Here is a 13,726-nt window from a genome sequence, read left to right as displayed (position 1 = left end):
ACTAAATAAGTATTCCAAATTTTAGTATTTTCCGCAGAAATTCCGCATCGCCGTTAATCTCGGAATGTAAATAAAAACAATACACACCTCCGCGCAAGCCATTTTGGCACTGTCACCTGTTTCGCACGGTTTGCCAACACACCGTAAAAAACCACATGATCACACAAACAAAACGCACTAGCACATTTTTTTAAACAATTTGTATCGCTTCACTTAGTTTTGTACGTCTTGGTTAACTTCAGTATTTCCCGTAGGAATTTGGGCGAAACGTTCTAGAAAAAGGAACTATAGGATGAGATATGACATCGGTCGCGGTTCAGGCCAAACTAGCGCGGACGCTCGCGTTGAGTGGCCGAAGCGCGCGCGCCGATCTCTTATTATTTAATAGCCAGATAAAAGATTATCTATTGAGGCGTCCTCGGTCAATACGACATTAAATTACGTATTTATCACTGAATGGCATGAGGCGAGTGAACATTGTAGTTAGAGGAGCATGTGTAGATAAGCTATCGAAATGGGTCATCGAATACGAGATGAAAGTGCCTGAAAGGAGGAAAACGGTGCGCTCGTTCTTGAATATTCAAATGGAAAGCAAATCTAGTTAACAGGATTTTAGTGGATAATCCCAAAGATAATGTATAAGGGATCCGTTGGATTTTAGCGAGGAAAAACGTCGTTTTGGATTGAATATTGGAAAGCCTTTTAACAGATTAAAAAGCTAAAGCTAGTAAATAGGGAAAGAAGCTATGTCTAAATTCTAAATTCTTGAGAAATATTTCAGATTCTACGACGTGTAATATTTAAATGGGAGTAAAGCCACATGGTCACATGAGAATATAATTGTTCTAAGGTCCGTAACCGGCACACATTCGGCAGATAAATGTCGCCAAGTCAGATAACAGCTACCAAAATGGAACCCGACTAATTACAATGATAACGATGACCATTCATGAGTAATACAAATGCATGGGAAGACGACTGTTTGCATGATTGATATATTTGAGAGAGAATTCAGAGGTTGATATTGAGAGGTTTCAATTTTCGCACCTAATCGGTATCATTTGGCAACAAATTAAATCTCTGTTTATAGACTTTGATCTTTATGAGTGATCTAGCCGGTAGTGATATGGCTATCAAAATGCATGGCAATTTTGACAGTTAGAACCTGATCCTATCGCCCTATCTCATCGCCCTGTTAGTTCTGTATGATGCAGAACCCAGATGGAATGAAGATATACGATGGTAAATGGCGGTTTGAAGACAGCAAGCGAGGATCAAGCTCAATGCTCGCCGCATTGCAGTGGCCTATATCTTGCAGTCAACTTAGATTGATGATGGTCTAAAGCTGTTCATTGCTCTCTCAAAACATAAACATGAAATAAGAAAGTCTATTTATACCAGAAACTTTTTTTTTTTTTTTATCCACAACGAGGAAGCTCTTGGCCTGTATCTCACCTGATGTGACGATCAGGCCGAAGGTGGAAGCGAGTTTCACCCGGAACCCTCAACCACGGAGGAACTGGCTATCTTACCTCTAATTGCCGGAACACAACAATGCTGTTAACATTGTTGTTATGGCGACAGACTTAGGTAATACTTCACAGCTAGGAACGTTCACCCAAACACTTTTCATAACTTGTTCCCGGATCCAGGCAAACTTCCCGTAAACGAGCCTGAGATTGTTTTCAGTGCAAATGCTCATTATACAAGTTTCTCAATTAAAGCAGCCAGGTACACGATTCGGCAACTGCTAAGTAGAATTTAGAACTTTCTTCTACAAGAATAACAATGAAATAAACAATTCCCGTATATTCGAGTTTTAGTTAGAATTTCCCGTTTAGAACGTGGAATGGGACTTTGATGCAGGATTCTGACATTCAATTCTAACTAAAATGCTATACAAATAATACCATATTATGTAAATACCTAAATTAATGTGGGAAAAGGTTATTGAAGCGTGCGAAGACAGATAAGCAAATATGTAGAGGTCAGTCAAAATATCGAAATGAGCCATAGAGGCTTGAGAAATACCCTATTATCAGATGGTGTTAATTTTAACTACAGGGTGTTAGGTAAATGGGTATACGAGCCGACACTAGCCCATGTTAACATGGGCATATAAATGGTATGGTGAAGTCAGAAATTTGATATCTTCATTTTAATTATTTTATTTTTCATACAGATCGGATTTTATAAAATTTATTTTGTATGAAAATTTAAAAAAATAAAATGACGATATCGACGGTGTCGGCTCATATACCCATTTACCTAACAGCCTGTATAAAGCAAATGGCATAATGTTTGAAATTAATCAAGTTAAAAGATCTCTTCTAAGTAGTAAATAGAGTAAAAGGGAAACCAGTCTAAAATAAGGGTCATAACAAGCACATTATCTAATCGCCAACACGCATTGTCAACTGATGTACGCAAATAGTCATCAATCGCGAAAACATGTCGATTGTCGAGATAATGGGAACAGCAATTAACTGCGATGATCTACTGAAGTACTGACTCACGCACAGACCATACGTAATACCGTGCTAAACTTGACTGGAGATAAATACTCAATACTCAATATAATTACTTACATAACCATAAATGATGTAAAATGTACGATAATCTTACATTGATGGATCCTGTAGGGCAGTGTTTTTCAACCTGTGGGTGCCTCTGTAGGGGGGTCGCGAGAGGTCGTAAAAACTGCCTCAGTAAAAGAATCAGTAAAGTTATAATGATAAAGTTATCCGAAATTTAATTATCCAAATCCATCCAAATGTTGTATGCATTGAAATATTTGGTCCCTACAACATCTTTATAACATTATAAAATGCATGAAAAAAAAGCGAGCGGTCGGGGGGTCGCGAAATATTTTTTTCATACCAAGGGGGTCGCGTCATGAAAAAGGTTGAAAAACACTGCTGTAGGGGAATATGTATAGTTAGTTCCCCTTGTTTGGCAGTGGCACCCTTTGTCTAATGTCAAGGCTTTAAGAAATCCCTGGACCCGAATTGAATACTTCTTATACAGTATCGTTTAAGAACCGCAACCCTACCATCTGAATTTGAATGCACAATATCGTTTTGGGATTCCGTTAATGTCCGTTATCAAAGGATGTTCTTTGTGCTAAACAGGTTATTTTTTCTTTCAAAGGATTAATAAGAGGTATGAATAGGGATGTACTGAACAATCGTCTTTCAACTTGGATTGGATCCCATCATTGGGGAGATTAAGGTCAAACTTAAACTCTCTTGCAAAAAAAAGCAACACGTGTCTCTCACAATTAATAGTTCGAACAGTGGTTGCAAAGACAACACATGAATTTTCTTCAGCGAATTGATTTTTTTTATCCACAACGATGCCTGTATCTCACCTGATAGTAAGTGACGTTCAGGCCGAAGGTGGAATCGAGCTTCACCAACCACGGAGGAACTGGCTATCATACCTCTAACTGCCGGGACGACACAACAATGCTGTTATCATTGTTGCTATGGCGACAGACTTAGGTAAGATGCTGATCAGAAATTGCCTGCATATTCTGCATTCAGAATGCGAGGCTTACAAATACGTTAACAGATCTGAATGTGATGTCTAGAATATCTACATCGATCTGTCTGGCTGGACTCGCGTCACCAGCTCACGTGGCAGACAGACTGACGCTGACAGCTTCGATAAAAAATATTTATCTAAGGGCATTGTCATGGTAGGTTATAGATAGTCAAGATAAACAATGTGTGCTTGCAATAGGTGATAATTTGCAACAAAAAAAATATAGCTTAATGTGCTGTCGACAGTACAAATCCCGTTATAATAATTCATTTAATTGTTATTGGCAATATAAGGAAATTGTCCGACAGTTTATAAAGTATTAAGATAGCACATGATTTATTGCGTGTGAGCGAGACGTTAATATCAGCACATATCAGTGACTCAATCGACAGGAAAATGCGCTTGAAACTCAACATTGAATTTTATTTTTATTCACCGGCGACATGGAATAACCAAGACGTGAAGTTATTAGTCAAAAAGATTTACATTTATATCCGATAATGATGATAACTAAGAGATATGTAATCTGCATTTTGTTTTGTTACTATGTAGCATATATAAACCCAGTTATATTCAGTATACCTACTCAAATAGTAAGTATACCAGATAGGTGAGACATGAAATATATATGTGACACTTCTAGACTCTGCTGCAAAAGTAAATAGTGTAGAGTAGTTTTTTTTTTTTTATGCTAGCCAAGGCAGGTATTTGACCGCAATCGCACCTGGTGTTAAGTGAGGTGTTAGTATCAGAAATAAGCAGTTAAGACCTTTGCTCAACAAAAATATTTAAAATTAAAACATCTATTGATCGCCGATTCATCAATTTTACACATTTTATGATCCAAATAGAGATTAAAAGTCACCCGTACAGCTAAAATAAATCGAAAGCTGTATCTACTAACACTTTTAATTACTTAAACCGATTTCCACAAAGAGTTATGATACTGCGCCGCTCAGCAGACGTGGCAAATGAAATGGATAGCTTCATTCATTCTTCGATTCGAACGAAGCAGACGAGTTTAGCGGACTTTTCACTGTGGTGGATGAGTGGATTCTTGTTTATTACTCTTTGTAAACTCATTGGAGTGTATTTTGCCACCAATAGATGGCGCTGCCAATACATTACCTCGCGGTTTATAGAATTTCACTAGAATAGCAAATATTTTACGGCTGTCCACGTACTCATTAAAATTATAAGCTCTAGAGGTGCATCATCAATCCAAGTTTAATGTTAACTGCAATATCATGTGAATGACTTGAATCGAGGCCCATAAATGCTCTTTCTCTTTCTTTCTTGGCAGCAAAATTGTCGACTGCCAAGTCGCTGCTAAGATTCCTCGCCTGGTCAGTTCCCGAACTTTCGACCAACGTTACAAGGAAATAAAGTTCAACATCGTATGCATCATGCAGCACAATCGTCGGGCCATTCGGCTGTTTGCCGGGTCAAATGAAAGCAAATACGAGTCCGTGATGTTTGGGTAAACACTGCCTTGATTGTTGGCTTCACAAAGGAACCCTGAGGGACTTGGTACGGCTATTTTTGTTCTATTGATAAGACTTTAACATTTAATGTTTGTTTTACAATGCATTGATTAGGCCACCACGGAAGTCAATCTATGTATTAAAATTTCTTAGCGATTACAGCTTCTCAAACTAAATTATAAATAGACAACTTAAAAAAATTTAACTGTCTAAGGCGGGAATCGTATCCACGACCTTTCTCTCGCCGGGCGACTTAGAATCATCTTCCATCTGGAAGAGCAGTCGCCCGGCAAGTGAAAGGTCGTGGGTTCGATTCCTGCCTTAGACAGTTCGTTTTGTTTTTTCAAATTGTTTATTTATATTATTAAACCTAATATTGACTTTATAGTCAATCTAGGAAACCAAATTTCAGAATTGCAGTTCAGCAAGTTTCAGCGTTTAGTCAACAGGCTGAAAGATTTTAAATTCAAGTCAGATGATTATCAATTGATTCAGATATGTAAAATATACTTAATTTCAGTAGTAGAGCAGTCGCTTGGTAAGCGCAGAAAGTTCTGAGCTCGAGTATGACAAGGATTTTTTTCAACTAACGCCCGTATTCACAAACGATGCTTGCTTAAATGAAGCAGCAAATCGAACGCACAGCTTTGAATAGAGCTCTGTGATTGGTTCGTGTGTCACCCTGTGCGTCCACGCGCACTGTGAGACCTCATAGTAATGTTTGTGAATACGGGCGTTAGGTGCTGGTACATTAACTACGCTATGTTTTAAATAACGACTAATATACAAAGACCAATGTTTTCTAACAGAAATTAAAACTTTAGTTTTGCCTATTTGGAAATACCCCACGGGTCTCTTAACAAATGTCATTACTCGTTAGCAGTTTACCCAGCTTTATCTAGGTTAGCCCAGCTTACGAGAAGTTTGTTTTGCTAATTATAATAAAGTACCGCGTCTGTGGCCCGCCTAATTAATTACTTGCTTGAAATGTTTAGTTTAGTTGTTACGTTTTGCTTCGCACGGTTTACTTTAGACTAGAAAAGGGGTTACATTTCACAAAATGTACGGAATTATTTAATGAAATAGCTCAGTTGGAAAATAATGCTATAATGAAAAACCAAAGTGCTTAAGTATTTGACTGCCGCGACACTAGAACACTAGACCCAAACAATAGAAATTGCTGATGAGCCGCGTGGCGTCCAACGTGCTAAAATTCATAAAAAGTACGTGCTATACAATCTATTACCTAATTCTAGTTCTCAAAAACTCTACACGTGAATCGAATGATTTGAAATGAAACTAATATCATAATTGCTAGAAAGTTTAAGTGGAAAAGTTGGGTGAGGTCTTAATAAAGGAAAACTAAAACAAGATAAATCATATGAGTTCGCATCATTAATCTTGGGAGGGCCATAATACGTCACTATGAGAAGGGCCGGGCAGCTACCTACTCGGAATCCATTATCGCTTATATTGCTAGCTTCTATCAGTTTAGTTAGATGAGTGTAATTTAGCACAGGAATAAACTAAATTATAAACGTGAGGTTTATGTGTATGAAATATGGACGTTTGTTACTCTTTCACGCATAAACTACTGAACGAATTTTGATGAAATTTTCCAGAAAATATTATTGTTTAGGCTATAATTTATAACGATTGGTGACAAGCTGAATTTAACGCGGGCAAAGTCGCGGGCCTATAAAATGAAACGTAACTTGAACCCGAAACTCCCACTCCTGAAAGGGCATTTGGTCATCTGCGACAAGTTTTAACAACATTTCCAGTTTCTATTTATATCTAATCTCATTTTATTTATCTTTCCATCACATACAACACCCAAAACTTTTGCAACTAGAGAATCAACCTTGACTTTAAAATACACAAGGCATGCCCTTTCGGATATTCATACGACTCATATGAGAGCACCCCTCACAAACAACTAAATTCAAACTCAGATATCTCAGTTGGAAATCGCGCTATTATAGTGGAGTTACATGTCAAGGCCGCCTCTGAAAGCACTCAGCCCTCCAAAACGAATTAGAATTAGCTTCATGAGGGCTTATTTAGTCGGCTGATGGATAAAGGGAAGGGACAGACAATTTGCGATTAAATGGATTCTTAAATGAGGTGCGAGTTCTGAAGGTTAACATAATATCAGAGATGGCCTTGGAAAAGTAGCTAATGGCGAATTTGAAACAAGTCTCCTAACATAAATATATGTAATATATCCGACATGGAAAGTACTGAAAATAGTAGTAGCCTAAAATCTGAAGAATTGCTAAAAAACCCTTATCTATATCTTTAGCTATCCGAAATGGTGTTTCTTTAAGAGATCGAATCAGAAATGAGGAGATCCGTAAACGAACTAAAGTCGCTGACATAGTCCGACGAATTAGCAAGCTGAAGTGACAATGGGCAGGGCACATAGTACGCAGAGCTGACGGCCGATGGGGTAACGGAAAACGCAGCGTGGGACGTCCACCCACAAGGTGGACCGACGACATCATAAAGGTAGCAGGAAGGCGCTGGACGCAGGCCGCTACCAACCGGGCAACATGGAAAGCATTGGGGGAGGCCTATGTTCAGCAGTGGACATTCTATGGCTGAGATGATGATGATGATGATTATGATGATCCGAAATAGGGGCTCTACTTTTCAGATGAGCAGAATCATCATATTTCGCAACGATCTAGTCAATTATTATGTAAATGTGAAGATAAACAAACAGCGACAGAAAACAGATGTAGTTATAACGTTAAACATCGAACAGGAAAATACTAGCACGAGAACAACTGAAACATAGGTTATTTCTACGTTTATGTCGTACCGTAATTTGATACAATTACTGATTATGTGGTGGTAAGGAAAACGATATCATAACCACTGAATGATCCTATCGCTTCTCCACTTGTAATCTAATTAATATAATAGGCAAACAATCTGAATGAGCAGGAAAATAATAGCAGATTTCCTTCAGTTTTCCCCAAACATGGATTGAACACAGTTGCAGCCGTTTTAGATCAACTTTTTCCTGTACTTTTTGCCTTTAGTTACGGTCGACACTTTAGCTTTCAGGTTACTAATCTATGGTGTCATGGTGTGGCGATGATCAATCAACCAATTGCTGTTTTGGATAAGCTCCAATAAATTAGAAACTCTACCCAGGTTTTTAGAAACACTGCCCTACAATATGAGGAAAATCCAGACACTAGACATAAATAAGAGAGAGAAAATAAGTTAGAAACCGTACCTACAATTTTTTTAACAGTGCTCTAGTATTTGAAGAAAATGTAGAAGCAAGACACAATTTAGCCTAGGCGCAGACCACCAACTTTTAGTTGGCCGATAGTCGGGTCGGGCTGTTAATCAGTATGGAGATGTATAATGAAAGTGCGCACGTTACACCGATATGGTATCGGCCGATTCTTCATACAAATTAAAATCGGGCTCAACTATCGGCCAACTAAAAGTCGGTGGTAGGTTTAGAAAGAGTACCTATACTTTGGACTAAAGAAAGATCCTATAGTTAAACAGCTGTTTCACGTCTGATCGTATTAAGATAGCGTTGTTTATAGGTCGTGCGTAGCTTGCACTTGTTTCAATATTTAATCTAAGTAAGCACACGCACAACTTAGGCGGTTATCACACTGCGCCGCGCTCCGCCGCGGAGCGCGTGATTTTCATATAAAAAATCACGCGCGCTGACGCGTTGTCAGTGTGAAGTGCCGCGCGTGTTTTCTATACAAACTTTGGTACTTGCATGTACAATGGTTAAATCTGTCGCCCCGCGCTCCGCGGCGGAGCGCGGCGCAGTGTGATAACCGCCTTACAGCAATATTTTACTTATTGCAGTGAAGTACATACATTACATAGGTAATTCTAAAAGACGATTCTTCAGTGGTATTACTATATTTAAGCCTACTACTAATCTAACTATTATAGCTGCTGCTACTCGTATTTTTATCTCTTTAATTAAATAAAGCTTGAAAAGGGTCCATCGTTTTTGCTAAGTATTTACAATGAATTTATTTATTAGTTTGTTACCATTAGTTGTACCATTAGTAATAAGGACAATTAAAATTAATTATATCCAGAAAGCTTACCTACTACGCTAATTATTCAACGAACATCTTCTATCATTAATTAGGTTTAAAATACTTCTTAGGGTGTAATATAATTTGCGATGTCGGGCGGTTGTGTCTTATTAATAAAATGCTTTGCTCTTCTAAACACAGTAATTTAGACATTAAATCTTAAGGATCTATTTAAGTGCTCTGTTAGTAAAGTGGCCTATTATGTTGTCTCTACCGTAGCATGATAAGATGCAAGACCCTATAAATGTGAACTGTTAATTGTAAAAAATCTAAACGTTAAAATATCGTTCTCGTTAAAGTCAATGAGCTGCTGTCATAGTGACATTGACGTAAGTAATGTCAATGTCACCCCCGAAACGTCAGATTAGAGAGACGCACGCGGACGTCTCCGCGCGCTTATAAGCTAAGTGATGACTTGTAATTTTAGGCAAAATAATGTGAAAGTTAAGTATCCAGTGTTTTATTTATGAGAATAGGTCTACCGGCCTCTAGAACGAAACAGTTTTCAGAACAAAATCAATAGAAAACTTTCCTCGATTCTTCGTAAGTTTCGTAACTATCACACCCTCTTAAAACGGTTCGACAAGTGTCGTTTTCAGCGACAAAGTTAGAGCTGAAAATATACCTTTTTGTCTTTTTTGTCATCAGGAAATTAGCCATCAAAACGTTAGCTACAAAACGATGCCTTCACTTTAATTAACGTTGAAGGACGGTGAAACAAGAAACAATTCAGCAAACGCCAGCATAAACAGTCCCCGCAAAACAGCCCACATTAAATTTAATTCTCCCTAACTGACAACCTAAGGTTTCCGGCTACTGGGACTGCAAATAACTGGGACCGCGGTCCCAGTCGCTGGATCCATAAAAATTCAATATTTTTCTTCCAGCGACTAGGGCCATTCATAGATAACTCTAAAAAATATATTATTCAAGCCAAAATCGGTACAGTACTAAAATGTATGAGTGGTCCCAGTCGCCGGAAGAAAATTATTTAATTTTTACGAATCCGGCGATTGGGACCGCGGTCCTAGTTAATTGCGGTCCCAGTCGCCGGAAACCTCACAACCTATCTCTAGGTAGCCGTATGGTTGTCAACGCGGATTCTGGGAAGCTATGGCGGACTATGGCCTGGGTATTGTGTCAGATGCCATTGTGGTGAATGCGCGATGATAACGAGTCATTGTAGATGGCACAGAACGATTAGTTTATATAAACCTAATTAATACATAGGTATATGCAACAAGAGTAGTGTTGCGCTCTGTTGATTCGCTGCATCCTGACTGTTTGTAGTCACGCTTAAAAAGTTGAACTAATTTTGATAATAAGCACTTTTGGATAGACTGAAAACCACGCCACTTCCACTGTCCGCCACTGGCGGATATCGCAACTTTTTTTCCAATATTCGCCAGTGAAGGACAAATAGAGGACAGCGGGAATATAATATGTACACTCAGAATATAGATTTTCATAAAATATCTGTATTCTATTTAAATAAAGGCGGTTATCACACTGCGCCGCGGTACGCGGGACGACAGATTTAATCATTGTATGCAAGTACCTCAGTTTGTATAGAAAACACGCGCGGCACAACACACAGACGACGCGTCTGCGCGCGGGTTTTTTATATGAAATCACGCGCTCCGCGGCGCAGAGCGCAGCGCAGTGTGATAACCGCCAAAGGAATGTGCCAGCCCTAGCAAAATGTACTCAACAATACTCTATGTGGCGGGATAAAGGGAATTTTTAAACAAGCGCTTTTTGCAGCCAGTTAAAAGTTCCGCCATAACCGCCTCCCGGCCTTTATCAAGCTCGTTTGGGTTTGGCAGCCTCCGCGCAATTTCATAAATATTGAACTACCCGCATCGAGTTTACTCTTTGCCGGAATGACCAAAGCTACGGCTGAATGGAATTGGGTTTTAAAGGCTATGTTTAACAGTTTTTATACTCTGTTTGGTTATGAAACTAAATAATATAAATTCGAAATAAAATCTATTGTCCACAATTTAAAGCTATAACTGAANCATGATTCTATATGTCTGTTTTATGACTTATGTTTCCCAAAAATTAAAATTAAAATTGATAACACAAGCATAAAAAAACAGAAATGGATAACCAAGGGACTAAAAATATCTTGCAAAACAAAAAGGCAATTACGGTACCGCTATTATAAAAGTAAAACAGTATCGGATAAAAATAAATACTTAACCTACTCAAATATACTTAAAAAGAGCATTCGTCTATCACAAAAAAAATCAAACACAAAATTTATAAAACAAAGCAAAAACAAATGCAGAGCAACCTGGGCAGTTGTACAGAGGGAAGTCATGGCCACAAGGAAAGATGACAACATAACGAGATTAACACTAGATAACGAAACATTGACAAATCCCAATGCCATAGCCACAGCTTTTAATAATTATTTTATCGACTTGACTAATGACTCGACATCAAATTCTACAACTTATGACATTAACATTGCGCCAATTACAAACTCAATATTCCTATGCCCTGTGACAGACGAAGAAGTAAGAAAAGAAATTATGACACTTAATAATACCAATTCTGAGGGATACGATGGTATAAACACGAAAATACTAAAATCCTGTGTTTATGAAATTGCTGATNTAAAATTCGAAAGTAACTAACTGTATGATTTTGTATTTCTCGCCTTAACTAGCTAAACTAATATCACGAGATTTACACTCTTAATCTTAATATCAACAATAATTATAGAAAGGGCTACTTTTTTCTCAGGAAATTGCACAGTTATCTCGGAATGTGCGATACCAATTTTGTGACCCGAGCGGGCAATCGCTAGTTCAACGGCAACGAAGCCCCATATAATATTTTGTAGCGATTCTTTATTGGGTTTCAAATTGACTAAAATGCGACGTTGCCAAACGAGCGCTACGGATGCGGGTAATAAGCAATACTCATTCCTAAACGCTTTACATAGAGCTTAGTTTGCAAGGGTAAACATCTACAGTGGTGCGCCGACGCTGCTTAGACCCGAAACATGAATGAACGGGGCGTAGCATAATCGAGCGTGTGTGTGCAAACAATTTAGGCCCTTAAGGTGTCAAGGCGTCCGAGTCCCCGATAGTACATGACCGCTTGAGCTTTCGTGTGTTTCAGCTGAATTTTTTTTGCAACTTCTGGATCACTAAAAGTAGCCGATATAAAATCACATAAATGGTCTACTACTTGGTGAGATATCTTGTGTTCAGCTATAAAGCTACAAGTTTTATTTCAGCTACTTTACATTTTTCATCTAGTGTAGTCGGCGCCTTTTTAAATGCACTTTCTATGGTAGGTTGAACAGAGGACTTTGAAGTCGAACTCAACAAAAACTTCTTTTTTTGTTCATGTTTTGTACTACTACGATGTCGACTACGAGACGGAAGCCACTTGAGTGAAATTGGTTTTTTTGATTTCATTAATAATGTTTCTTATATTATAATTTAAATAATTTGTTTTAAAGTGCATATTATTATTGTCTAAGCTCATCAAAACACTTTTCGAATCAGATAATAGAATCTTTAAATCTTTNTTTCCACGGGTACATTTCCAGATAAACTAAAAAGATCAATCGTGAAACCTTTGTACAAAAAAGGGGATCCAGAAGATATTCAAAATTATCGTCCTATCACACTCATACCAATCCTCTCGAAGATATTCGAGAAATGTATGTTAAAAAGGCTTAGAGATTTCTGTTCCAAACATAAAATTATCAGAGAAGAACAATACGGATTTCAAAAAGAGAAGTCTACCACACTAGCTATGTTTAATTTAGTGGACACTGTCTTAACTAGTCTTAACAAAAATCTTTTGACGACTGGTCTCTTCTTTGACTTATCAAAGGCCTTTGATTTTGTACAGCACAAACTTTTATTGGAAAAATTAGAAAGAATAGGAATTAGAGGACTTGCATTACAATGGATAGAATCTTACCTTAATTGTCGGCAACAATGCGTTAGTATTAAAAATATGGTAGGGAATGAGATAAGGTCTGTGTCATCTGATTTAAGAGAAAACTGGTATGGTGTCCCCCAAGGTAGCGTACTAGGACCGATCCTGTTCCTCATTTACATTAACGACATAACTCAAGCAACAAATCATAAATGCACTTTATTTGCTGATGACATATCCATAATTGTGACTTCCAATGATAAGACTAATATACTCAATCATGAAACTGACATTAACAATACAATTGACAAAATAATTAAATGGCTTCATCAAAATAATCTAAGAATTAATCTTGACAAATGTAACTATATTCAATTTAATAAATCTAAACATGAAAAATACAATTTCACAATGAACATTGCTAAAATAAATAAAATAACACATTTGAGATTTTTAGGGCTAATTATAGACGAAGATCTTAATTGGAAACTTCATCTAGACAATATCTGCAACAGAATTAATAAATTCGTTCATGCTCTTAGACAAATAAAAAATGTAACGAACCGGAAAACCGCCATAATGTCTTATCATGCTTATGTAGAATCCATTCTGCGCTATGGAATTATTATATGGGGCAATAGTACCGACACAAAAAGAGCATTTATTGCTCAGAAAAAATGCATCAGGGCTATA

At 37.7% G+C, this 13,726-nt stretch overlaps 1 protein-coding gene across 2 annotated transcripts in view; it reads right to left on the bottom strand.

Moving 5' to 3' along the window:
• The window catches only part of LOC114350997 (monocarboxylate transporter 14), a 66,275-nt gene that overhangs the window by 30,966 nt on the left and 21,583 nt on the right, over positions 1-13,726 (bottom strand). The window contains exon 1 of one of the 2 annotated variants that reach the window (XR_003655752.1): positions 88-365. The exons of the other annotated variant lie outside the window; for it this stretch is intronic. The gene's annotated coding sequence lies outside the window, so the exon portion shown is untranslated. Of the gene's footprint in view, positions 1-87; positions 366-13,726 lie in introns of those variants that run through there. 2 annotated transcript variants of the gene reach the window in all.

This window comes from Ostrinia furnacalis, unplaced genomic scaffold (assembly GCF_004193835.3).
Source record: "Ostrinia furnacalis isolate ACB-3 unplaced genomic scaffold, ASM419383v2 OfSCF1066, whole genome shotgun sequence".
Taxonomy (NCBI): domain Eukaryota; kingdom Metazoa; phylum Arthropoda; class Insecta; order Lepidoptera; family Crambidae; genus Ostrinia; species Ostrinia furnacalis.
The sequence above is the reverse complement of the archived record's forward strand: the minus strand, read 5'-3'. Positions and strand labels throughout refer to the sequence as shown.